We start from the raw sequence: 23,957 nt of genomic DNA, 5'->3' as shown, positions 1-23,957 counted from the left end.
TATGTGATAAATATAAATATGTGTATGTGACCAATAACATCTGATAAATATAACATCTGTAAATATATAAATATGTGTATGTGACCAATAACATCTGATAAATATAAATATGTAAATATGTATGTGACCAATAACATCTGATAAATATGTGTATGTGACCAATAACATCTGATAAATATGTGTATGTGACCAATAACATCTGATAAATATAAATATGTGTATGTGACCAATAATATCTGATAAATATGTGTATGTGACCAATAACATCTGATAAATATGTGTATGTGACCAATAACATCTGATAAATATGTGTATGTGACCAATAACATCTGATAAATATGTGTATGTGACCAATAACATCTGATAAATATAAATATGTGTATGTGACCAATAACTGATAAATATGTGTATGTGACTAAATATGTGTATGTGACAACTGATAAATATAAATATGTGTATGTGACCAATAATATCTGATAAATATGTGTATGTGACCAATAACATCTGATAAATATGTGTATGTGACCAATAACATCTGATAAATATGTGTATGTGACCAATAACATCTGATAAATATGTGTATGTGACCAATAACATCTGATAAATATGTGTATGTGACCAATAACATCCAATAACATCTGATAAATATGTGTATGTGACCAAAATAATGTGACCATCTGATAAATATGTGTATGTGACCAATAACATCTGATAAATATGTGTATGTGACCAATAACATCTGATAAATATAAATATGTGTATGTGACCAATAACATCTGATAAATATAAATATGTGTATGTGACCAATAAATATAAATATGTGTATGTGACCAATAACATCTGATAAATATGTGTATGTGACCAATAACATCTGATAAATATAAATATGTGTATGTGACCAATAACATCTGATAAATATAAATATGTGTATGTGACCAATAACATCTGATAAATATAAATATGTGTATGTGACCAATAACATCTGATAAATATGTGTATGTGACCAATAACATCTGATAAATATGTGTATGTGACCAATAACATCTGATAAATATGTGTATGTGACCAATAACATCTGATAAATATGTGTATGTGTATGTGACCAATAACATCTGATAAATATGTGTATGTGACCAATAATATCTGATAAATATGTGTATGTGACCAAAATATGTGTATGTGACCAATAATATCTGATAAATATGTGTATGTGACCAATAACATCTGATAAATATGTGTATGTGACCAATAACATCTGATAAATATAAATATGTGTATGTGACCAATAACATCTGATAAATATAACCAATAACATCTGTAAATATGTGTATGTGACCAATAATATCTGATAAATATGTGTATGTGACCAATAACATCTGATAAATATGTGTATGTGACCAATAACATCTGATAAATATAAATATGTGTATGTGACCAATAACATCTGATAAATATAAATATGTGTATGTGACCAATAACATCTGATAAATATAAATATGTGTATGTGACCAATAACATCTGATAAATATAAATATGTGTATGTGACCAATAACATCTGATAAATATAAATATGTGTATGTGACCAATAACATCTGATAAATATAAATATGTGTATGTGACCAATAATATCTGATAAATATGTGTATGTGACCAATAACATCTGATAAATATGTGTATGTGACCAATAACATCTGATAAATATAAATATGTGTATGTGACCAATAACATCTGATAAATATGTGTATGTGACCAATAACAACTGTTAAATATGTGTATGTGACCAATAACATCTGTTAAATATGTGTATGTGACCAATAACATCTGTTAAATATGTGTATGTGACCAATAACATCTGATAAATATGTGTATGTGACCAATAATATCTGTTAAATATGTGTATGTGACCAATAACATCTGATAAATATGTGTATGTGACCAATAACATCTGATAAATATGTGTATGTGACCAATAACATCTGATAAATATGTGTATGTGACCAATAACATCTGATAAATATAAATATGTGTATGTGACCAATAACATCTGATAAATATGTGTATGTGACCAATAACATCTAATAAATATAAATATGTGTATGTGACCAATAATATCTGATAAATATGTGTATGTGACCAATAACATCTGATAAATATGTGTATGTGACCAATAACATCTGATAAATATAAATATGTAAATATAAATATGTATGTGACCAATAACATCTGATAAATATGTGTATGTGACCAATAACAACTGTTAAATATGTGTATGTGACCAATAACATCTGTTAAATATGTGTATGTGACCAATAACATCTGTTAAATATGTGTATGTGACCAATAACATCTGATAAATATGTGTATGTGACCAATAATATCTGTTAAATATGTGTATGTGACCAATAACATCTGACAAATATGTGTATGTGACCAATAACATCTGATAAATATGTGTATGTGACCAATAACATCTGATAAATATGTGTATGTGACCAATAACATCTGATAAATATAAATATGTGTATGTGACCAATAATATCTGATAAATATGTGTATGTGACCAATAACAACTGATAAATATGTGTATGTGACCAATAATATCTGATAAATATGTGTATGTCACCAATAACATCTGATAAATATGTGTATGTGACCAATAACATCTGATAAATATAAATATGTGTATGTGACCAATAACATCTGATAAATATAAATATGTGTATGTGACCAATAATATCTGATAAATATGTGTATGTGACCAATAACATCTGATAAATATGTGTATGTGACCAATAACATCTGATAAATATAAATATGTGTATGTGACCAATAACATCTGATAAATATAAATATGTGTATGTGACCAATAACATCTGATAAATATAAATATGTGTATGTGACCAATAACATCTGATAAATATGTGTATGTGACCAATAACATCTGATAAATATGTGTATGTGACCAATAACATCTGATAAATATGTGTATGTGACCAATAACATCTGATAAATATAAATATGTGTATGTGACCAATAATATCTGATAAATATGTGTATGTGATGTGACCAATAACAACTGATAAATATGTGTATGTGACCAATAATATCTGATAAATATGTGTATGTCACCAATAACATCTGATAAATATGTGTATGTGACCAATAACATCTGATAAATATAAATATGTGTATGTGACCAATAACATCTGATAAATATAAATATGTGTATGTGACCAATAATATCTGATAAATATGTGTATGTGACCAATAACATCTGATAAATATGTGTATGTGACCAATAACATCTGATAAATATAAATATGTGTATGTGACCAATAACATCTGATAAATATAAATATGTGTATGTGACCAATAACATCTGATAAATATAAATATGTGTATGTGACCAATAACATCTGATAAATATAAATATGTGTATGTGACCAATAACATCTGATAAATATAAATATGTGTATGTGACCAATAACATCTGATAAATATAAATATGTGTATGTGACCAATAACATCTGATAAATATGTGTATGTGACCAATAACATCTGATAAATATGTGTATGTGACCAATAACATCTGATAAATAAAATATGTGTAACATCTGTAAATATGACCAATAACATCTGATAAATATGTGTATGTGACCAATAACATCTGATAAATATGTGTGTATGTGACCAATAACATCTGTTAAATATGTGTATGTGACCAATAACATCTGATAAATAAATATGTGTATGTGACCAATAACATCTGATAAATATGTGTATGTGACCAATATCTGTTAAATATGTGTATGTGACCAATAACATCTGATAAATATGTGTATGTGACCAATAACATCTGATAAATATGTGTATGTGACCAATAACATCTGATAAATATGTGTATGTGACCAATAACATCTGAAATAAATATAAATATGTGTATGTGACCAATAACATCTGATAAATATGTGTATGTGACCAATAACATCTAATAAATATAAAATATGTGTATGTGACCAATAACATCTAAATAAATATGTGTATGTGACCAATAACATCTGATAAATATGTGTATGTGACCAATAACATCTGATAAATATAAATATGTATGTGACCAATAACATCTGATAAATATGTGTATGTGACCAATAACATCTGATAAATATGTGTATAAATAACAACTGTTAAATATGTATGTGACCAATAACATCTGTTAAATATGTGTATGTGACCAATAACATCTGTTAAATATGTGTATGTGACCAATAACATCTGATAAATATGTGTATGTGACCAATAATATCTGTTAAATATGTGTATGTGACCAATAACATCTGACAAATATGTGTATGTGACCAATAACATCTGATAAATATGTGTATGTGACCAATAACATCTGATAAATATGTGTATGTGACCAATAACATCTGATAAATATAAATATGTGTATGTGACCAATAATATCTGATAAATATGTGTATGTGACCAATAACAATAAATATGTGTATGTGACTGATAAATATGTGTATGTGACCAATAATATCTGATAAATATGTGTATGTGACCAATAACATCTGATAAATATAAATATGTGTATGTGACCAATAACATCTGATAAATATAAATATGTGTATGTGACCAATAATATCTGATAAATATGTGTATGTGACCAATAACATCTGATAAATATGTGTATGTGACCAATAACATCTGATAAATATAAATATGTGTATGTGACCAATAACATCTGATAAATATAAATATGTGTATGTGACCAATAACATCTGATAAATATAAATATGTGTATGTGACCAATAACATCTGATAAATATGTGTATGTGACCAATAATATCTGATAAATATGTGTATGTGACCAATAATATCTGATAAATATGTGTATGTGACCAATAACATCTGATAAATATGTGTATGTGACCAATAACATCTGATAAATATAAATATGTGTATGTGACCAATAATATCTGATAAATATGTGTATGTGACCAATAACAACTGATAAATATGTGTATGTGACCAATAATATCTGATAAATATGTGTATGTCACCAATAACATCTGATAAATATGTGTATGTGACCAATAACATCTGATAAATATAAATATGTGTATGTGACCAATAACATCTGATAAATATAAATATGTGTATGTGACCAATAATATCTGATAAATATGTGTATGTGACCAATAACATCTGATAAATATGTGTATGTGACCAATAACATCTGATAAATATAAATATGTGTATGTGACCAATAACATCTGATAAATATAAATATGTGTATGTGACCAATAACATCTGATAAATATAAATATGTGTATGTGACCAATAACATCTGATAAATATAAATATGTGTATGTGACCAATAACATCTGATAAATATAAATATGTGTATGTGACCAATAACATCTGATAAATATAAATATGTGTATGTGACCAATAATATCTGATAAATATGTGTATGTGACCAATAACATCTGATAAATATGTGTATGTGACCAATAACATCTGATAAATATAAATATGTGTATGTGACCAATAACATCTGATAAATATGTGTATGTGACCAATAACAACTGTTAAATATGTGTATGTGACCAATAACATCTGTTAAATATGTGTATGTGACCAATAACATCTGTTAAATATGTGTATGTGACCAATAACATCTGATAAATATGTGTATGTGACCAATAATATCTGTTAAATATGTGTATGTGACCAATAACATCTGATAAATATGTGTATGTGACCAATAACATCTGATAAATATGTGTATGTGACCAATAACATCTGATAAATATGTGTATGTGACCAATAACATCTGATAAATATAAATATGTGTATGTGACCAATAACATCTGATAAATATGTGTATGTGACCAATAACATCTAATAAATATAAATATGTGTATGTGACCAATAATATCTGATAAATATGTGTATGTGACCAATAACATCTGATAAATATGTGTATGTGACCAATAACATCTGATAAATATAAATATGTGTATGTGACCAATAACATCTGATAAATATGTGTATGTGACCAATAACAACTGTTAAATATGTGTATGTGACCAATAACATCTGTTAAATATGTGTATGTGACCAATAACATCTGTTAAATATGTGTATGTGACCAATAACATCTGATAAATATGTGTATGTGACCAATAATATCTGTTAAATATGTGTATGTGACCAATAACATCTGACAAATATGTGTATGTGACCAATAACATCTGATAAATATGTGTATGTGACCAATAACATCTGATAAATATGTGTATGTGACCAATAACATCTGATAAATATAAATATGTGTATGTGACCAATAATATCTGATAAATATGTGTATGTGACCAATAACAACTGATAAATATGTGTATGTGACCAATAATATCTGATAAATATGTGTATGTCACCAATAACATCTGATAAATATGTGTATGTGACCAATAACATCTGATAAATATAAATATGTGTATGTGACCAATAACATCTGATAAATATAAATATGTGTATGTGACCAATAATATCTGATAAATATGTGTATGTGACCAATAACATCTGATAAATATGTGTATGTGACCAATAACATCTGATAAATATAAATATGTGTATGTGACCAATAACATCTGATAAATATAAATATGTGTATGTGACCAATAACATCTGATAAATATAAATATGTGTATGTGACCAATAACATCTGATAAATATAAATATGTGTATGTGACCAATAACATCTGATAAATATAAATATGTGTATGTGACCAATAACATCTGATAAATATAAATATGTGTATGTGACCAATAACATCTGATAAATATAAATATGTGTATGTGACCAATAATATCTGATAAATATGTGTATGTGACCAATAACATCTGATAAATATGTGTATGTGACCAATAACATCTGATAAATATAAATATGTGTATGTGACCAATAACATCTGATAAATATGTGTATGTGACCAATAACAACTGTTAAATATGTGTATGTGACCAATAACATCTGTTAAATATGTGTATGTGACCAATAACATCTGTTAAATATGTGTATGTGACCAATAACATCTGATAAATATGTGTATGTGACCAATAATATCTGTTAAATATGTGTATTTGACCAATAACATCTGATAAATATGTGTATGTGACCAATAACATCTGATAAATATGTGTATGTGACCAATAACATCTGATAAATATGTGTATGTGACCAATAACATCTGATAAATATAAATATGTGTATGTGACCAATAACATCTGATAAATATGTGTATGTGACCAATAACATCTAATAAATATAAATATGTGTATGTGACCAATAATATCTGATAAATATGTGTATGTGACCAATAACATCTGATAAATATGTGTATGTGACCAATAACATCTGATAAATATAAATATGTGTATGTGACCAATAACATCTGATAAATATGTGTATGTGACCAATAACAACTGTTAAATATGTGTATGTGACCAATAACATCTGTTAAATATGTGTATGTGACCAATAACATCTGTTAAATATGTGTATGTGACCAATAACATCTGATAAATATGTGTATGTGACCAATAATATCTGTTAAATATGTGTATGTGACCAATAACATCTGACAAATATGTGTATGTGACCAATAACATCTGATAAATATGTGTATGTGACCAATAACATCTGATAAATATAAATATGTGTATGTGACCAATAACATCTGATAAATATGTGTATGTGACCAATAACATCTGATAAATATGTGTATGTGCCCAATAACATCTGATAAATATGTGTATGTGACCAATAACATCTGATAAATATGTGTATGTGACCAATAACATCTGATAAATATAAATATGTGTATGTGACCAATAACATCTGATAAATATAAATATGTGTATGTGACCAATAACATCTGATAAATATGTGTATGTGACCAATAATATCTGATAAATATGTGTATGTGACCAATAACATCTGATAAATATGTGTATGTGACCAATAACATCTGATAAATATGTGTATGTGACCAATAACATCTGATAAATATGTGTATGTGCCCAATAACATCTGATAAATATGTGTATGTGACCAATAACATCTGATAAATATGTGTATGTGACCAAAAACATCTGATAAATATAAATATGTGTATGTGACCAATAATATCTGATAAATATGTGTATGTGACCAATAACAACTGATAAATATGTGTATGTGACCAATAATATCTGATAAATATGTGTATGTGACCAATAACATCTGATAAATATGTGTATGTGACCAATAACATCTGATAAATATAAATATGTGTATGTGACCAATAACATCTGATAAATATAAATATGTGTATGTGACCAATAATATCTGATAAATATGTGTATGTGACCAATAACATCTGATAAATATGTGTATGTGACCAATAACATCTGATAAATATAAATATGTGTATGTGACCAATAACATCTGATAAATATAAATATGTGTATGTGACCAATAACATCTGATAAATATAAATATGTGTATGTGACCAATAACATCTGATAAATATAAATATGTGTATGTGACCAATAACATCTGATAAATATAAATATGTGTATGTGACCAATAACATCTGATAAATATAAATATGTGTATGTGACCAATAACATCTGATAAATATAAATATGTGTATGTGACCAATAATATCTGATAAATATGTGTATGTGACCAATAACATCTGATAAATATGTGTATGTGACCAATAACATCTGATAAATATAAATATGTGTATGTGACCAATAACATCTGATAAATATGTGTATGTGACCAATAACAACTGTTAAATATGTGTATGTGACCAATAACATCTGTTAAATATGTGTATGTGACCAATAACATCTGTTAAATATGTGTATGTGACCAATAACATCTGATAAATATGTGTATGTGACCAATAATATCTGTTAAATATGTGTATGTGACCAATAACATCTGATAAATATGTGTATGTGACCAATAACATCTGATAAATATGTGTATGTGACCAATAACATCTGATAAATATGTGTATGTGACCAATAACATCTGATAAATATAAATATGTGTATGTGACCAATAACATCTGATAAATATGTGTATGTGACCAATAACATCTGATAAATATAAATATGTGTATGTGACCAATAATATCTGTTAAATATGTGTATGTGACCAATAACATCTGATAAATATGTGTATGTGACCAATAACATCTGATAAATATGTGTATGTGACCAATAACATCTGATAAATATGTGTATGTGACCAATAACATCTGATAAATATAAATATGTGTATGTGACCAATAACATCTGATAAATATGTGTATGTGACCAATAACATCTGATAAATATAAATATGTGTATGTGACCAATAACATCTGATAAATATGTGTATGTGACCAATAACAACTGTTAAATATGTGTATGTGACCAATAACATCTGTTAAATATGTGTATGTGACCAATAACATCTGTTAAATATGTGTATGTGACCAATAACATCTGATAAATATGTGTATGTGACCAATAATATCTGTTAAATATGTGTATGTGACCAATAACATCTGACAAATATGTGTATGTGACCAATAACATCTGATAAATATGTGTATGTGACCAATAACATCTGATAAATATGTGTATATGACCAATAACATCTGATAAATATAAATATGTGTATGTGACCAATAACATCTGATAAATATGTGTATGTGACCAATAACATCTGATAAATATGTGTATGTGCCCAATAACATCTGATAAATATGTGTATGTGACCAATAACATCTGATAAATATGTGTATGTGACCAATAACATCTGATAAATATAAATATGTGTATGTGACCAATAACATCTGATAAATATAAATATGTGTATGTGACCAATAACATCTGATAAATATGTGTATGTGACCAATAATATCTGATAAATATGTGTATGTGACCAATAACATCTGATAAATATGTGTATGTGACCAATAACATCTGATAAATATTTGTATGTGACCAATAACATCTGATAAATATGTGTATGTGACCAATAACATCTGATAAATATGTGTATGTGACCAATAACATCTGATAAATATAAATATGTGTATGTGACCAATAACATCTGATAAATATGTGTATGTGACCAATAATATCTGATAAATATGTGTATGTGACCAATAACATCTGATAAATATGTGTATGTGACCAATAACATCTGATAAATATAAATATGTGTATGTGACCAATAACATCTGATAAATATGTGTATGTGACCAATAACATCTGATAAATATTTGTATGTGACCAATAACATCTGATAAATATGTGTATGTGACCAATAACATCTGATAAATATGTGTATGTGACCAATAACATCTGATAAATATAAATATGTGTATGTGACCAATAACATCTGATAAATATGTGTATGTGACCAATAACATCTGATAAATATTTGTATGTGACCAATAACATCTGATAAATATGTGTATGTGACCAATAACATCTGATAAATATGTGTATGTGACCAATAACATCTGTTAAATATGTGTATGTGACCAATAACATCTGATAAATATGTGTATGTGACCAATAATATCTGATAAATATGTGTATGTGACCAATAATATCTGATAAATATAAATATGTGTATGTGACCAATAACATCTGATAAATATGTGTGTGTGACCAATAACATCTGTTAAATATGTGTATGTGACCAATAACATCTGATAAATATGTGTATGTGACCAATAATATCTGATAAATATGTGTATGTGACCATTAAGATTTGATTTGAGTGGACTGGCATACAGAGGGTTAACACAAGACATGCAGCTACCATTAGTGTGAACTGTCTGAGGATGGCTTGAAATAGGCCCTGGTCTAGCGATAGCCTCTGTCTGGGTGATGTATGGTGCTTCTGCTTTCCTTCAGCCTCTTTAGACTGGGGAAAAAACTCTAGGTCAACTATTATGTGGCTGCAACTTTACAACTAATCCGCAGACAAATGACCAGATTCAAGATATGATTTTAGGGCATTTTGCCGGGCTACTGACACTAATAAAAAGTTATCACAAACTGAGAAAAGTATTTATGGTGTTAGCAGGTTAGCATTGTTTTGCCATTAATCTTGTTCTGGAGGTAGTTCTGCAGAGTGGTAACTAGCTGGCACAGCCACAAAGTCATCAAATGTAACCTAACCTTAACCACATTGCTAACAATAATGCCTAATCCTCAAACTAAGAAAAAAAGCACATCTCTATTTACATTATATTTTTTTCAATATAGCCAATTATAACTTTGTATCTGGCATATCTAAGGGGAAATCACTCAGTTTTGCCTCCAAGACAAGACTCATGACAATAAACGTCAACCAGCATTTTGTCCCCCCCCCAATCCACATTGACGGGACAGCAGTGGAGAAGGTGGAAAGTTTTTATGTTCCTCGGCAAACTGAAATAGTCCACGCACACAGACGGTGTAGTGAAGAAGGCACAACAGTGCCTCTTCAACCACAGAATGCTTAAAAAGTGTGGCTTGTCACCGAAAAACCCTCACTAACTTTTACAGGTGCACAATTGAGAGCATCCTGTCGGGCTGTATCACCGCCTGGTACGGCAACTGCATCGTCCACAACCGCAAGGCTTTCCAGAGGGTGGTGCGGTCTGCACAACGCATCCCCGGGGGCAAACTACTTGCCATCCAGGACACCTACAACACCCGATGTCACAGGAAGGCAAAAAAGATCATCAAGAACAATAACCACCCGAGCCACTGCCTGTTCACCCTGTTTCCATCCAGAAGGCGAGGTCAGGACAGGTGCATCAAAGCTGGGACCGAGAGACTGAAAAACAACTTCTATCTCAAGGCCATCAGATTGTTAAACAGCGACCACAAGCACAAAGAGGCGGTTGCCTACCTACAGATTTGATATCATTGGCCACTTTATTAAATGGAACACTAGTCACTTTAATAATGCCGCTTTAAGAATGTTTACATATCTCGCATTACTCATCTCATATGTATATACTGTATACTGTATCCTTCACTATCTATTCTTTACTATGTATTGCATCTTATTTGCTCTGTCACTGCTCATCCATATATTTTATACTTATATATTCTTATCCATTTACATTTACATTTAAGTCATTTAGCAGACGCTCTTATTCAGAGCGACTTACACCCATTCCTTTACTAAATCGTGTGTATTAGGTTTTGTTGACAAATTTGTTAGATATTAGATTGTGTTGTGGAATTGTTAGATATTACCTGTTAGATACTGCTGCACTGTCAGATCTAGAGGCACAAGCATTTCGCTACACTCACAATAACATCTGCTAACAGTGTGTATGTGACCAATAACATCTGCTAACAGTGTGTATGTGACCAATAACATCTGCTAACAGTGTGTATGTGACCAATAACATCTGCTAACAGTGTGTATGTGACCAATAACATCTGCTAACAGTGTGTATGTGACCAATAACATCTGCTAACAGTGTGTATGTGACCAATAACATCTGCTAACAGTGTGTATGTGACCAATAACATCTGCTAACAGTGTGTATGTGACCAATAACATCTGCTAACAGTGTGTATGTGACCAATAACATCTGCTAACAGTGTGTATGTGACCAATAACATCTGCTAACAGTGTGTATGTGACCAATAACATCTGCTAACAGTGTGTATGTGACCAATAACATCTGCTAACAGTGTGTATGTGACCAATAACATCTGCTAACAGTGTGTATGCGACCAATAACATCTGCTAACAGTGTGTATGTGACCAATAACATCTGCTAACAGTGTGTATGTGACCAATAACATCTGCTAACAGTGTGTATGTGACCAATAACATCTGCTAACAGTGTGTATGTGACCAATAACATCTGCTAACAGTGTGTATGTGACCAATAACATCTGCTAACAGTGTGTATGTGACCAATAACATCTGCTAACAGTGTGTATGTGACCAATAACATCTGCTAACAGTGTGTATGTGACCAATACATTTGATTTGAGGACAATTTGATGGATCTGATCTCATGCATAACGAGTCTCCCTTTTGGACTAAAGGGAAATACACTACCGTTCAAAAGTTTGGGGTCACTGAGAAATGTCCTTGTTTTTGAAAGAAAAGCACATTTTTTTTGTCCATTAAAATAACATAAAATTGATCAGAATTACAGTGTAGACATTGTTAATGTTGTAAATGACTATTGTAGCTGGAAACGGCTGATTTTTTATGGAATATCTACATAGGCGTACAGAGACCCATTATCAGCAACCATCACTCCTGTGTTCCAATGGCACGTTGTGTTAGCTAATCCAAGTTTAGCATTTTAAAAGGCTAATTGATCATTAGAAAACCCTTTTGCAATTATGTTAGCACAGCTGAAAACTGTTGTCCTCATTAAAGAAGCAATAAAACTGTCCTTCTTTAGACTAATTGAGTATCTGGAGCATCAGCATTTGTGTGTTCAATTACAGGCTCAACATGGCCAGAAACAAATAACTTTCTTCTGAAACCTGTCAGTCTATTCTTGTTCTAAGAAATGATGGGCTATTCCATGCGAGAAATTGCCAAGAAACTGAAGATCTCGTACAACGCTGTGTACTACTCCCTTCACAGAACAGCGCAAACTGGCCCTAACCAGAATAGTCCGGGCACTGGCTGGGCCACTCAAGGACATTCAGAGACTGGTCCCGAAGCCACTCCTCTGATGTCTTGGCTGTGTGCTTAGGGTTGTTGTCCTGTTGGAAGGTGAACCTTTTCCCCAGTCTGAGGTCCTGAGTGCTCTGGAACAGGTTTTCATCAAGGATCTCTCTGTACTTTTCTTCATTAATCTTTGCCTCGATCCTGTCCCTGCCGCTGAAAAACATCCCCACAGCATGATGCTGCCACCACCATCCTTCACAGTAGAGATAGTGGCAGATTTCCTCCAGATGTGATGCTTGGTATTTAGGCCAAAGAGTTCAATCTTAGTTTCATCAGACCAGAGAATCTTGTTTCTCATAGTCTGAGTTTTTAGGGGTGTTTTGGAAAACTCCAAGTGGGCTGTCATATGGCCACTCTACCATAAAGGCCTGATTGGTGGAGTGCTGCAGAGATGATTGTCCTTCTGGAAGGTCCTCCCCATCTCCACAGAGGAACTCTAGAGCTCTGTCAGAGTGACAATTGGGTTCTTGGTCACCTCCCTGACTAAGGCCCTTTCCCCAGATTGCTCCCCCGGCCAGCTGTAGGAAGAGTCTTGGTGGTTCTAAACTTCTGCCATTTAAGAAAGATGGAGGCCACTGTGTTCTTGGGGACTTTCAATGCTGCAGAAATGTTTTGGTACCCTTCCCCAGATATGTGCCTCGACACAAACCTGTCTGGGAGCTCTACAGACAATTCCTTCAACCTCATGGCTTAGTATATATAGACCGGTGTGTGCCTTTCCAAATCATGTTCAATCAATTGAGTCTCATAGCAAAGGGTCTGAATAGTTATGTAAATAAGGTTGTTGTTGTTTTTCACTTTGTCATTATGGGGTGTTGTGTGTAGATTGATGAGGAAAATAACGAATTTAATCAATTTTAGAATTAAGGCTGTAACGTAACAAAATCTGGAAAAAGTCAGAGTCTGAATACTTTCCAAATGCACTGTACTAATTAGGTGGTTAGAATGAAAAACAAAGCTATTATGTAGCAAGAGGAGTTTACTGGTTTCCTGACCAACACCTACTGAGGGCATTAAACACTTAATATGTTTTCATAAGATCATAATAGATCATCAATACTTCCTGCTTTGTGCAGTCTGAATGACAGACTGGACCAAACATACTCACTCACTCACACAAAGCAGTAATGAAAAATGAGCTGCCAGTGTCCTTGCCCTCCCTTTATGCACTCCCTTTATGCACTCCACTTGCATTTGGACTATTTTTAATGATGTGGTTCAATGTCAATACAAGTGCAAACATCCTATGATGGAAATACTAGCAACTTATGCTCCTTATTAGACTAATCCACACTGTTTTTTATTCAATATCCTGTCACATACTTTCACATTCAACCAATGTTGGGGATGCAATCTATATTTGAATGTATTCAGTCTTAGTCATGTTTGACTTGTGAGTGTCCTCCCCTTTGAAAGACAAGCGTGGGTAGACCGTTTGTTCTATCAGCATCAGACAGGGCAGGTCCAATCTCTAAATGGACCGACCCGCACGTAATCCCATCAAAATGGAGACCGCATGACCTCATCTGCAAGAAAGAGCCTGGGCCTGGGAGGTATTCATTTAGGAGATCCTGATGACATTACATAGAGAGAGAGAGAGATGGTGGAATACAGAACAAAGAGAGGAATGTATAAAGAGGGATGGGAAAAGGGAGTGGAATGGAGACAGGAGGAGTGGAGAGAGATGAAGGGGAGAGGAGGAAGGAGAGATGAGTTGGGTAACCGGAAAGAGGAGAGGGGTAGACAGAAAAGAAAGAGAGAGGGTTGAAGGAGAATAGAGAAAGTGAGAGAGGAATGGAGGAGAGCTAAGGCCCACTAGCCATGTAGGTACACAGATTACCCCTGAAAGAAACCTGCTTCAATTGTGCTCTGTAGTGGAGTCAACCTTCACAAGGACATTTTGATAATGGCGAACGGTTTAATGTAAACTTTTATGGTTACTTCGTACTGCTGTTGCCGGTTGGCAATCCCCTTTTAACCTATAATAACTGAAATTATTCATTTTAATGTTGACCTCAATCAATCCCCTGCTTAGTGTAGATAAGACATAGGAATTCCCCCCCATGCCAATAACAATAGAACAGTTCCCTCACCACTGCAGTGGCCCTGGATCTGAGCCCCTCCCTGTTCAACTGGTTCCTAGACTTCCTCACAGGTCGCCCCCAGGTGGTGAGGCGGGGCAACAACACCATTTCTATGCTGATCCTCAACACAGGGGTCACCCAGGCAGTGTGTGCTCAGCCCCCTCCTGTACTCTCTGTCCCTTGTGACTTAGTGGATACACAACAGTGGTAGGCCTGATCAACAACAATGCTGAGACGGCCTACGGGGTGGAGGTTAGTGCCCTGGCGGAGTGGTGCCGGGGAAATAACCTCTCCCTCAACATCAACAACAATGCTGAGACGGCCTACGGGGTGGAGGTTAGTGCCCTGGCGGAGTGGTGCCGGGGAAATAACCTCTCCCTCAACATCAACAACAATGCTGAGACGGCCTACAGGGTGGAGGTTAGTGCCCTGGTGGAGTGGTGCCGGGGAAATAACCTCTCCCTCAACATCAACAAAATGAAGGAACTGATCATGGACTACAGGAGACAGCAGAGAGAGCACGCCCCCATTCACATCGACAGGGCCGCAGTGGAGAGGATCACTGAGGACCTGAAATGGTCCCACCACACCCACACCGTAGTGAAGAAGAGCCACAGCACCTCTTCAACCTCAGGAGGCTGAAGAAATTCGGCGTGACTCCTAAGATGCTCCTGAACTTCTACAGATAAACCATCGAGAGCATTCTGTCGGGCTGCATCACCATCTGGTACGGCAACTGCACCGCCCACAACCACATGGCTCTCCATAGCTTGCCAGTTACTCTGCCTGGCACCTTAGACACTGTCACTTGCTGGCTACCACCCGGTACTCTGCCCTGCAGCTTAAAGACTGCTGCCCCATGTATATAGAAACATTGAACACTGGTCACTTTAACAATATTTACACACTGTTTTACCCACTTTATATGTACTGTATACACTGTATTCTAGTCATGGCTCATCCTGTATTAATACTGCTGTACACACCTTTTTTTCTATTCATAAACTGTCCATGCTGTCTATACACACAATTTATATATACATATATATATATTCCGGGCTTGGGCATTGCTCATTCTGATATTGCTCGTTCTGATCTTTTTTATATTTTGGGATTATGTGTGTATTGTTGTTGTATTGATACATTTTACTGCACTGTTAATACTAGAAACACAAGTATTTCGCTGCACCTGCTATAACATCTGCAAACCTGTTTATGCGACCAATAAACTTTGATTTAATATGAATGGAACTAATAGTGTTGTGATATCACGTGACAGTGCTGGTCAAAATGAATGGCACTTGGATATGCACTCAACTCCCCACACTACAGTGTGTCCTACATTAAAACTAAAGGCTGAAATACATTGCATTCACTGAACAGCACATCCAGCTGATTTCACAGATGCAGGGTATAATGGCCAATGATATATCAGGTAACTGCTACTGATCTCTGGGATTTGTATTAGAATATCACCTAGTTCCCATTTACGAAAACTATGTCACATAATACTTATCAGTTACATTTGAGTCAGGAAGGGAGGGATGATCCAAACAGGTTATGTGCCTTGGCTCCCAGAGAACACACACTGGTTCCTGTTTGGCCCATATGGTCACCAGCCATGCCAGCCCCTTACCACCGAGCTAGGAAACACAGAGAGCCCTAACAGAGAAGCTGGAGAGTACACCACTTACCACCGAGCTAGGAAACACAGAGAGCCCTAACAGAGAAGCTGGAGAGCACACCACTTACCACCGAGCTAGGAAACACAGAGAGCCCTAACAGAGAAGCTGGAGAGCACACCACTTACCACCGAGCTAGGAAACACAGAGAGCCCTAACAGAGAAGCTGGAGAGCACACCACTTACCACCGAGCTAGGAAACACAGAGAGCCCTAACAGAGAAGCTGGAGAGTACACCACTTACCACCGAGCTAGGAAACACAGAGAGCCCTAACAGAGAAGCTGGAGAGCACACCACTTACCACCGAGCTAGGAAACACAGAGAGCCCTAACAGAGAAGCTGGAGAGCACACCACTTACCACCGAGCTAGGAAACACAGAGAGCCCTAACAGAGAAGCTGGAGAGCACACCACTTACCACCGAGCTAGGAAACACAGAGAGCCCTAACAGAGAAGCTGGAGAGTACACCACTTTATGAAAAACAAGGATTCAATTCTGTGGTTCAAATGTTCATTGAAGATGGGCAAGCGAGTTTAGAGGACGTGGCTGAATAACATTATTTTACAATGCCAAGTAATTACCGGGTTGACTCATTCCAGATATATGCAAATGATTTATCTGTTAATGTTTCATTTGCTTCGTGCTTCGACCGGGGGACTTACAAGGCTGACGCACTGGGTCTATTTGGAGCCTCCACTTTTACTGAATTGTCATTGAGCCAGTGTCAATGAACTACCTCTCAAGGATGTAGCTTTGAGTCAGGTGGGGTTGCTATAGTGGTTGGTTCCTAATCTTTTTTAGTTACTGTACCACCAAATAAATTGTGCTCTCCCAGAGTACCCCTGAAGTACCCCCTCATGTGCATTTCACCAGTAGGCCTATGGTCTCATGAGTCTTCTCAAGAACACATTGTAGATAGGCCAAGTACCCCTAGGGGTCCTAGTACCCCTGGAGTACCCCATACACACTATAGTGTATGGTCCACCTGGGAGAAAATGGTTTGGGTTTAGATTTGACCCACCTTGCACACATTGGTTGAATGAATGTTGTTTCCACATCATTTCAATACAATTAAGTTTAACCAATGTGAAATATACTTTGAATTGAGTCTGTGCCCAGTGGGGTGTGTCAAGCATATAAGATACAGGATTGATTGGTGATTTGATGTGAAAAAGACAGCCCTTTCCTCTTCCATTAGCTTTTTCCTTCATCTGAAAGCCATGGCCTACACATGACTTCATTTAGCTGTCAACACCATTGAAAGTCAAGTGAGGCTAAAGAAAAATAGTCTCATATTTCCCACCAACTGTCCAGCTAGACAAAACCTCACATGGAAATATGTCAAGCCGTTTTGAAGACAACTTAAATGTTACCAAGCAAGCTTATAATTCTCCTACTACTGAGCACTTTGATGCAAATGTCCGCTTCACTGGACGTTCTCTTTGGTAGCCGATCAATCGTTGAATCAGTTCCCAGCTCGCTACTGTACCCGCAGCCTTGCGCTCTTTTTGGCGGTATGCAGAGTGCTTTAAGCGCCCGGGGTGACTGGCCACCTGATACTCATTCAACGCAGACGAGAGCTTGTTTCAGACTTGCAGAAATTTTAGACATTAGCAACTTCAATTTTATTTGAATAAAGAACAAATATCATGGACATCATGACTTTACTTGGTGGGTATGTCTAAAGGGATAGCCTTGATGTAACAGGACTAAAACCAAACTGTATTCTTTGATGTTAGCCTACATTATAGCTTAGTATCCAAAATACTCTAAGTAGTGTATCTGGATGGTTTGAAGCACATGTTTTACACGGACTATAAAGAAAAGTCAAGCATAGACACTCCATTCCAACAAAAACACCAAGCACATAATATTTGTCAGTATGGTTTCAAAGGCAATTCCACTGAAAAATCTGGTAAACTTCAGACGTAAGCTATGAAGCATTTTATTCTAAATAAAGTGGGTATTCCTGCCAACATCCCCCTCACAGTTGCACTGCAGTCAGTCATACAATAATTAGGCCTACGTAACCGAACTTTGCATATGACAATATCAAAAAAGTGTATTTTGCTATTTTACTTTACACTTAGCCTATAATGAACATTATGCTGTATTCCGCGAAAGGCTATATGAAGCAATGTAAACGAATCACTGTAGGCTAGCCTACTTGAATAAGAACAACCTCTGCTTTCCCACAACGTTCCCTCGAGAAATCAAAGCGCTTACCTTTGTTTGAGAGAGGAAAAATGGATGGCCCTGATTGTTAGCCATTGCATCAGGCGAGTTGCTTGTGTCTTACGAATCTGAATTTGCTGCTATCACACTGTAGAACTGAGGTAGTTCATGTCTTCCGGTGTGTTTTTTCGATGCAGTTCTCTCTCTGCAGTAAGCTACTTCAGGAAAAAGGAGAGAGTCAGAGAGAGAGAGAGAGAGAGAGAGAGAGAGAGAGGGGGGGGCAGAAGGGGCAGGGGATAGCTAGGAGAGAAAGTAAAATCAAAAATTGTATTTCATTGAGTGATGCAGGCAATTCCATCTAATGGAACAATCTCGTTAGAGGGAGAATGACGTGAAACACTGCGACGTGCAGTACTGTAGGATGTGATGAGAGGTTTTGATTTCCAGACCGAGGCTTTTTAACGAACATATTTTCTACAGATTTAAGAGCTCATGTTATTCTTCAAATACATTGTTAAAGTTTCATATTGAGCAATGGAAATGGATCGTTTTTGCATGTTTTTGGGGCAAAGCAACAACAAAGAAATTCAGATGACATGCTGAAGATGAATGGCATACATTTGAAAGGCAAATTAATTGTGCTGTAAAACGGATTGTATTTGCTGAAAAGTTTGTGCCATATAGCCTTATGTTAATGTGGCAGTGTATCATTGTGACTCGTTATTGTAATGGAGTCAGTTCTGTTCTCGCCGGCATCATTTCAAATTCCACTTGATGCGACAACAGCTCGACCTGTTGCAAACCATTGTGCCAAATTATAATTCCCGCCACAGTCTCGAACAGCGTAGTGTGTAGGCTAAATAAAACACATTTACAAATTCACCTCATAGCAATGTTTTCAAGTTCACTTGATTAAAATGATTAATTCTGTATCTTAAATATTTAAAAACATACAAGGCTGGTATAATATTGAAAGTAGTTCATCCTGCTAAAAGCGCAGTGCGTTAGGTGTAATATTTCTGAACGGGGGGATAATGAATTATTTAAATGACTGATTTCCTTTGATAAACTGTAACTCAGTAAAATCTTTGAAATGTTTGTATGTTGCGTTTATATTTTTGTTTGGTGTAGTTTGTAACCACAGAAGGCCAACTAGGCGACATCAGCTTTTTCATATTACGCTATCCACGGTCCTGAAAGACATTTTCCGTGAATGACCGCTGTCCATGGTCCTGACTCCATAAATGATTTCAGTGATGAATTTGCGCCTTAAAAACACCACTACTACATCGCGTTGGTGGATAGGACAGACACTGGATACATGAATTATTCATGACCTTTCCATTAAAGTTCTTCAGAAAATTCTGTGAATTAGGCCAATGTGATATGTGGGCCACACCACAATTTTCTCTCAATAAGCTAAATGGCTGAGTCATGAGTCAGTCCTAATCTGAACAACCACTAGAAACATTACAGGTTCCACTGTTTGTTTTATGCTTGATTAGTTACAAGCATGAATTCATCAAGATGACCCAAGCAAATATGAATAGGCATGCTTTCCTACTTAATTCGGCCTTACATTAGTAGGTTACATCTATTTTCTTTTGTGTCTCAGTGTGAAGCTTTCTTTCTGGTTCATTCTTGTTGTAACTCTATACTTAACCACAGATCGGGCTTTTTCTCAAGTATAATCTAAGAAAAACAGTGAAAAGAACATTAACATTGGCATAAAGGAGAATTGGAATTATGTGTTGGCCTTTTGTGAAAAGCACGGGATCTGCTCTCACTAAATGTTAAAACAGAATTTCAATTGGGATATTAATATGAGTTCTTCCCTTTCTGCTAACATAGGTGTGCACCTGCACAGAGCAATACAGGGCAATCCATGACCCAAGGCTGGTGTCACCAGAAGAATACCAGAAGAGGAATACTGACTGACAATCAATTAACAAGATGCCATGCGTGTCTAATGCTTCTCAATCTATAATGAATGGCACCCATCATTACTTGGCAGAACATTGGCTGTTGCAACATGAACTCCATGAATGCTATTAATTTAGTCAAAGTGTTTCAAAGTATCACCCTGATCTATCAACACACCCAGGTCAGTGCACCTTCTTCTCTGAGCAATAACGCTGAGGGCATAGTGATCACTGTTTCCCTGTTCAGCATTGAATATGAGTAATATAGCTGATGAAAGTAACTGCAATCAGTCATGAAAAGAAAAAGAGACTTCAAAAGTATCTGAGAGTTTATTATTTTAGTTATTTCTATGCACACAATACGGTACGACACAGATTATAATTCTTACCTGTTACAGAATATCACACAAAGACTGTATGTATAATAATGCTGTATAATTACATAACGGAACACAGGCTCTCTCAAAGATAAGTAGGTTCTTCTGATGAAGTGAGAGACAGTGAGCACTGTGCTTGTTATGTCAAATCCTAGCACTTCTCAAACCCAAGAGCTGTGGAGAGAGACGGTCAGAGAATAAAGTGAGGGACTGATGCAAGCGGCAGCACACTCAGTCCTACAGTACGCACATCATTAAAGACCAAAATCCGTCGCAGCAGTACCACAGAGGAACAAGATCCACTGCAGAGAGATGATTATTATCTGCACAAAACATCCCATTTAATGTTCCTCTGTGGGGGTTACCTCTTGCTGTATATGAGATTTAAGTCATAGTAAGATATGATTGTCAAAGGATTGCATTTAAAATGGATTCCAGCAGTTTGAGCTAAATTCAGAGATGTAGAGGGTAGCACTGGTGTAATGATACTGTCAGGAATTGGTGGTATTATGTTGATATATTTTTAGGGGGGATTCTGTTTGAATGTCAAGAGATGGAAAGAGTGCTGACACAGGCGATATACCGTACGTAGGGTGAATTAAATACCATCACAGTACATTTCCCACATGAAGAAATGCATTTATATACAGAGACACACTCACATGCACACATACCGGCATGGACACACTCACTCACACACACACTTACAAAAGAGAGGCACCTGTCTTTGTCCTCTGATTTTGATGATTCACAGGAGCGGTGATCTGAGGCTGGGGACACTCTCTGCTTTTCATTCAGAGCTGGAAGACAACATCTCCTCAGGCCTAAGACTCCATTTACTAATTCTGGAGAGCCAAGGAGCACTTAGCTTAATGTACGGGAGAACAGAATGGCCCTCCCTCTCTCTCCCACACACACACACACACACACTCTGACGCACATGGCCACACACACAAACTCTGACGCACATGGCCACACACACACAAACACACCATCATATCACATATTCATTCACATTTCAAAGAATCCTACTTACACCAAACATGCCTATACCCATAGATACACAGACATGCACATTAGCAGCCATTAATAGTTATAGCTCGGGTAGGCTAGTGCTGCAGTCTAGCCATAAAGTGTGTTATCTTTGTCCAGACAGCGATTCAGACATTGATGATAATTGTTTTTGCCTAGTGGGAGAGGTAACTGACTTAGCTCCCACCTTCCCACTCTCTTGTTTCCTCTCTTCTTCTCTCTTATTGGTCAGCAGACCTTTAGCCCTCTCTTACACAGTTGCCAGGGAGTATACTTACATTATATAAATGGAGACAGCATGGCCATATTTACAGACACAATACCAAGTAGCCAGTGATTGTTTTGGAAAAGAGCATCATAAAAGCAAAAGGACACTGGTGTTATTGTCATGGTGATGTGATAAATGACTGTAGCCTGAGGGGGATGGCCAATATCATCAACATGCAATCAAAAGTACTCTGAAAACAGCAGGCAGCTAAGAAAAGTGCTTCACTGACTATTATCCCCATTGTCTTGTATGAGAGGTCACCACTGTCAGATATGGGCAGCAAATGGGTTAACATCATCATGATTGATGACAGCACATTGTTGTTGTTGTCAGGAATTGTGGCTCTCTGCAGACAGATCTAATTCAAATCGATTGTAGGCAGCAGCAGCAGTTTTGTAGAAAGTTATGTTATTTACAGTTTATTACAGTACTATAACCAAATGAATTATAGGAGGTAAATACTGTACATTGTACAGTACATGTACATGCATCAGGTAGCGTAATGTATTAAACAAACTTACTTACTTCCTTAGGCCCATCGCTCCTTTGGGAGCATAGGCCATCGATGACTCTTCTCTATGGCACTCAGTTCCAGCTCATTCCACCCCAGGCAGGGATTCTTGATATCTGGCTAATGTACAG

General features: G+C 35.2%; 1 pseudogene; it reads right to left on the bottom strand.

Moving 5' to 3' along the window:
* LOC124036429 overlaps positions 1-19,927 on the bottom strand; it is a 90,781-nt pseudogene extending 70,854 nt beyond the window's left edge.
* Between the last annotated feature and the right edge of the window lie 4,030 nt (positions 19,928-23,957).

This window comes from Oncorhynchus gorbuscha, linkage group LG05 (genome assembly GCF_021184085.1).
Source record: "Oncorhynchus gorbuscha isolate QuinsamMale2020 ecotype Even-year linkage group LG05, OgorEven_v1.0, whole genome shotgun sequence".
NCBI classification, from domain to species: domain Eukaryota; kingdom Metazoa; phylum Chordata; class Actinopteri; order Salmoniformes; family Salmonidae; genus Oncorhynchus; species Oncorhynchus gorbuscha.
This window is presented reverse-complemented; position numbering and strand designations above follow the sequence as displayed.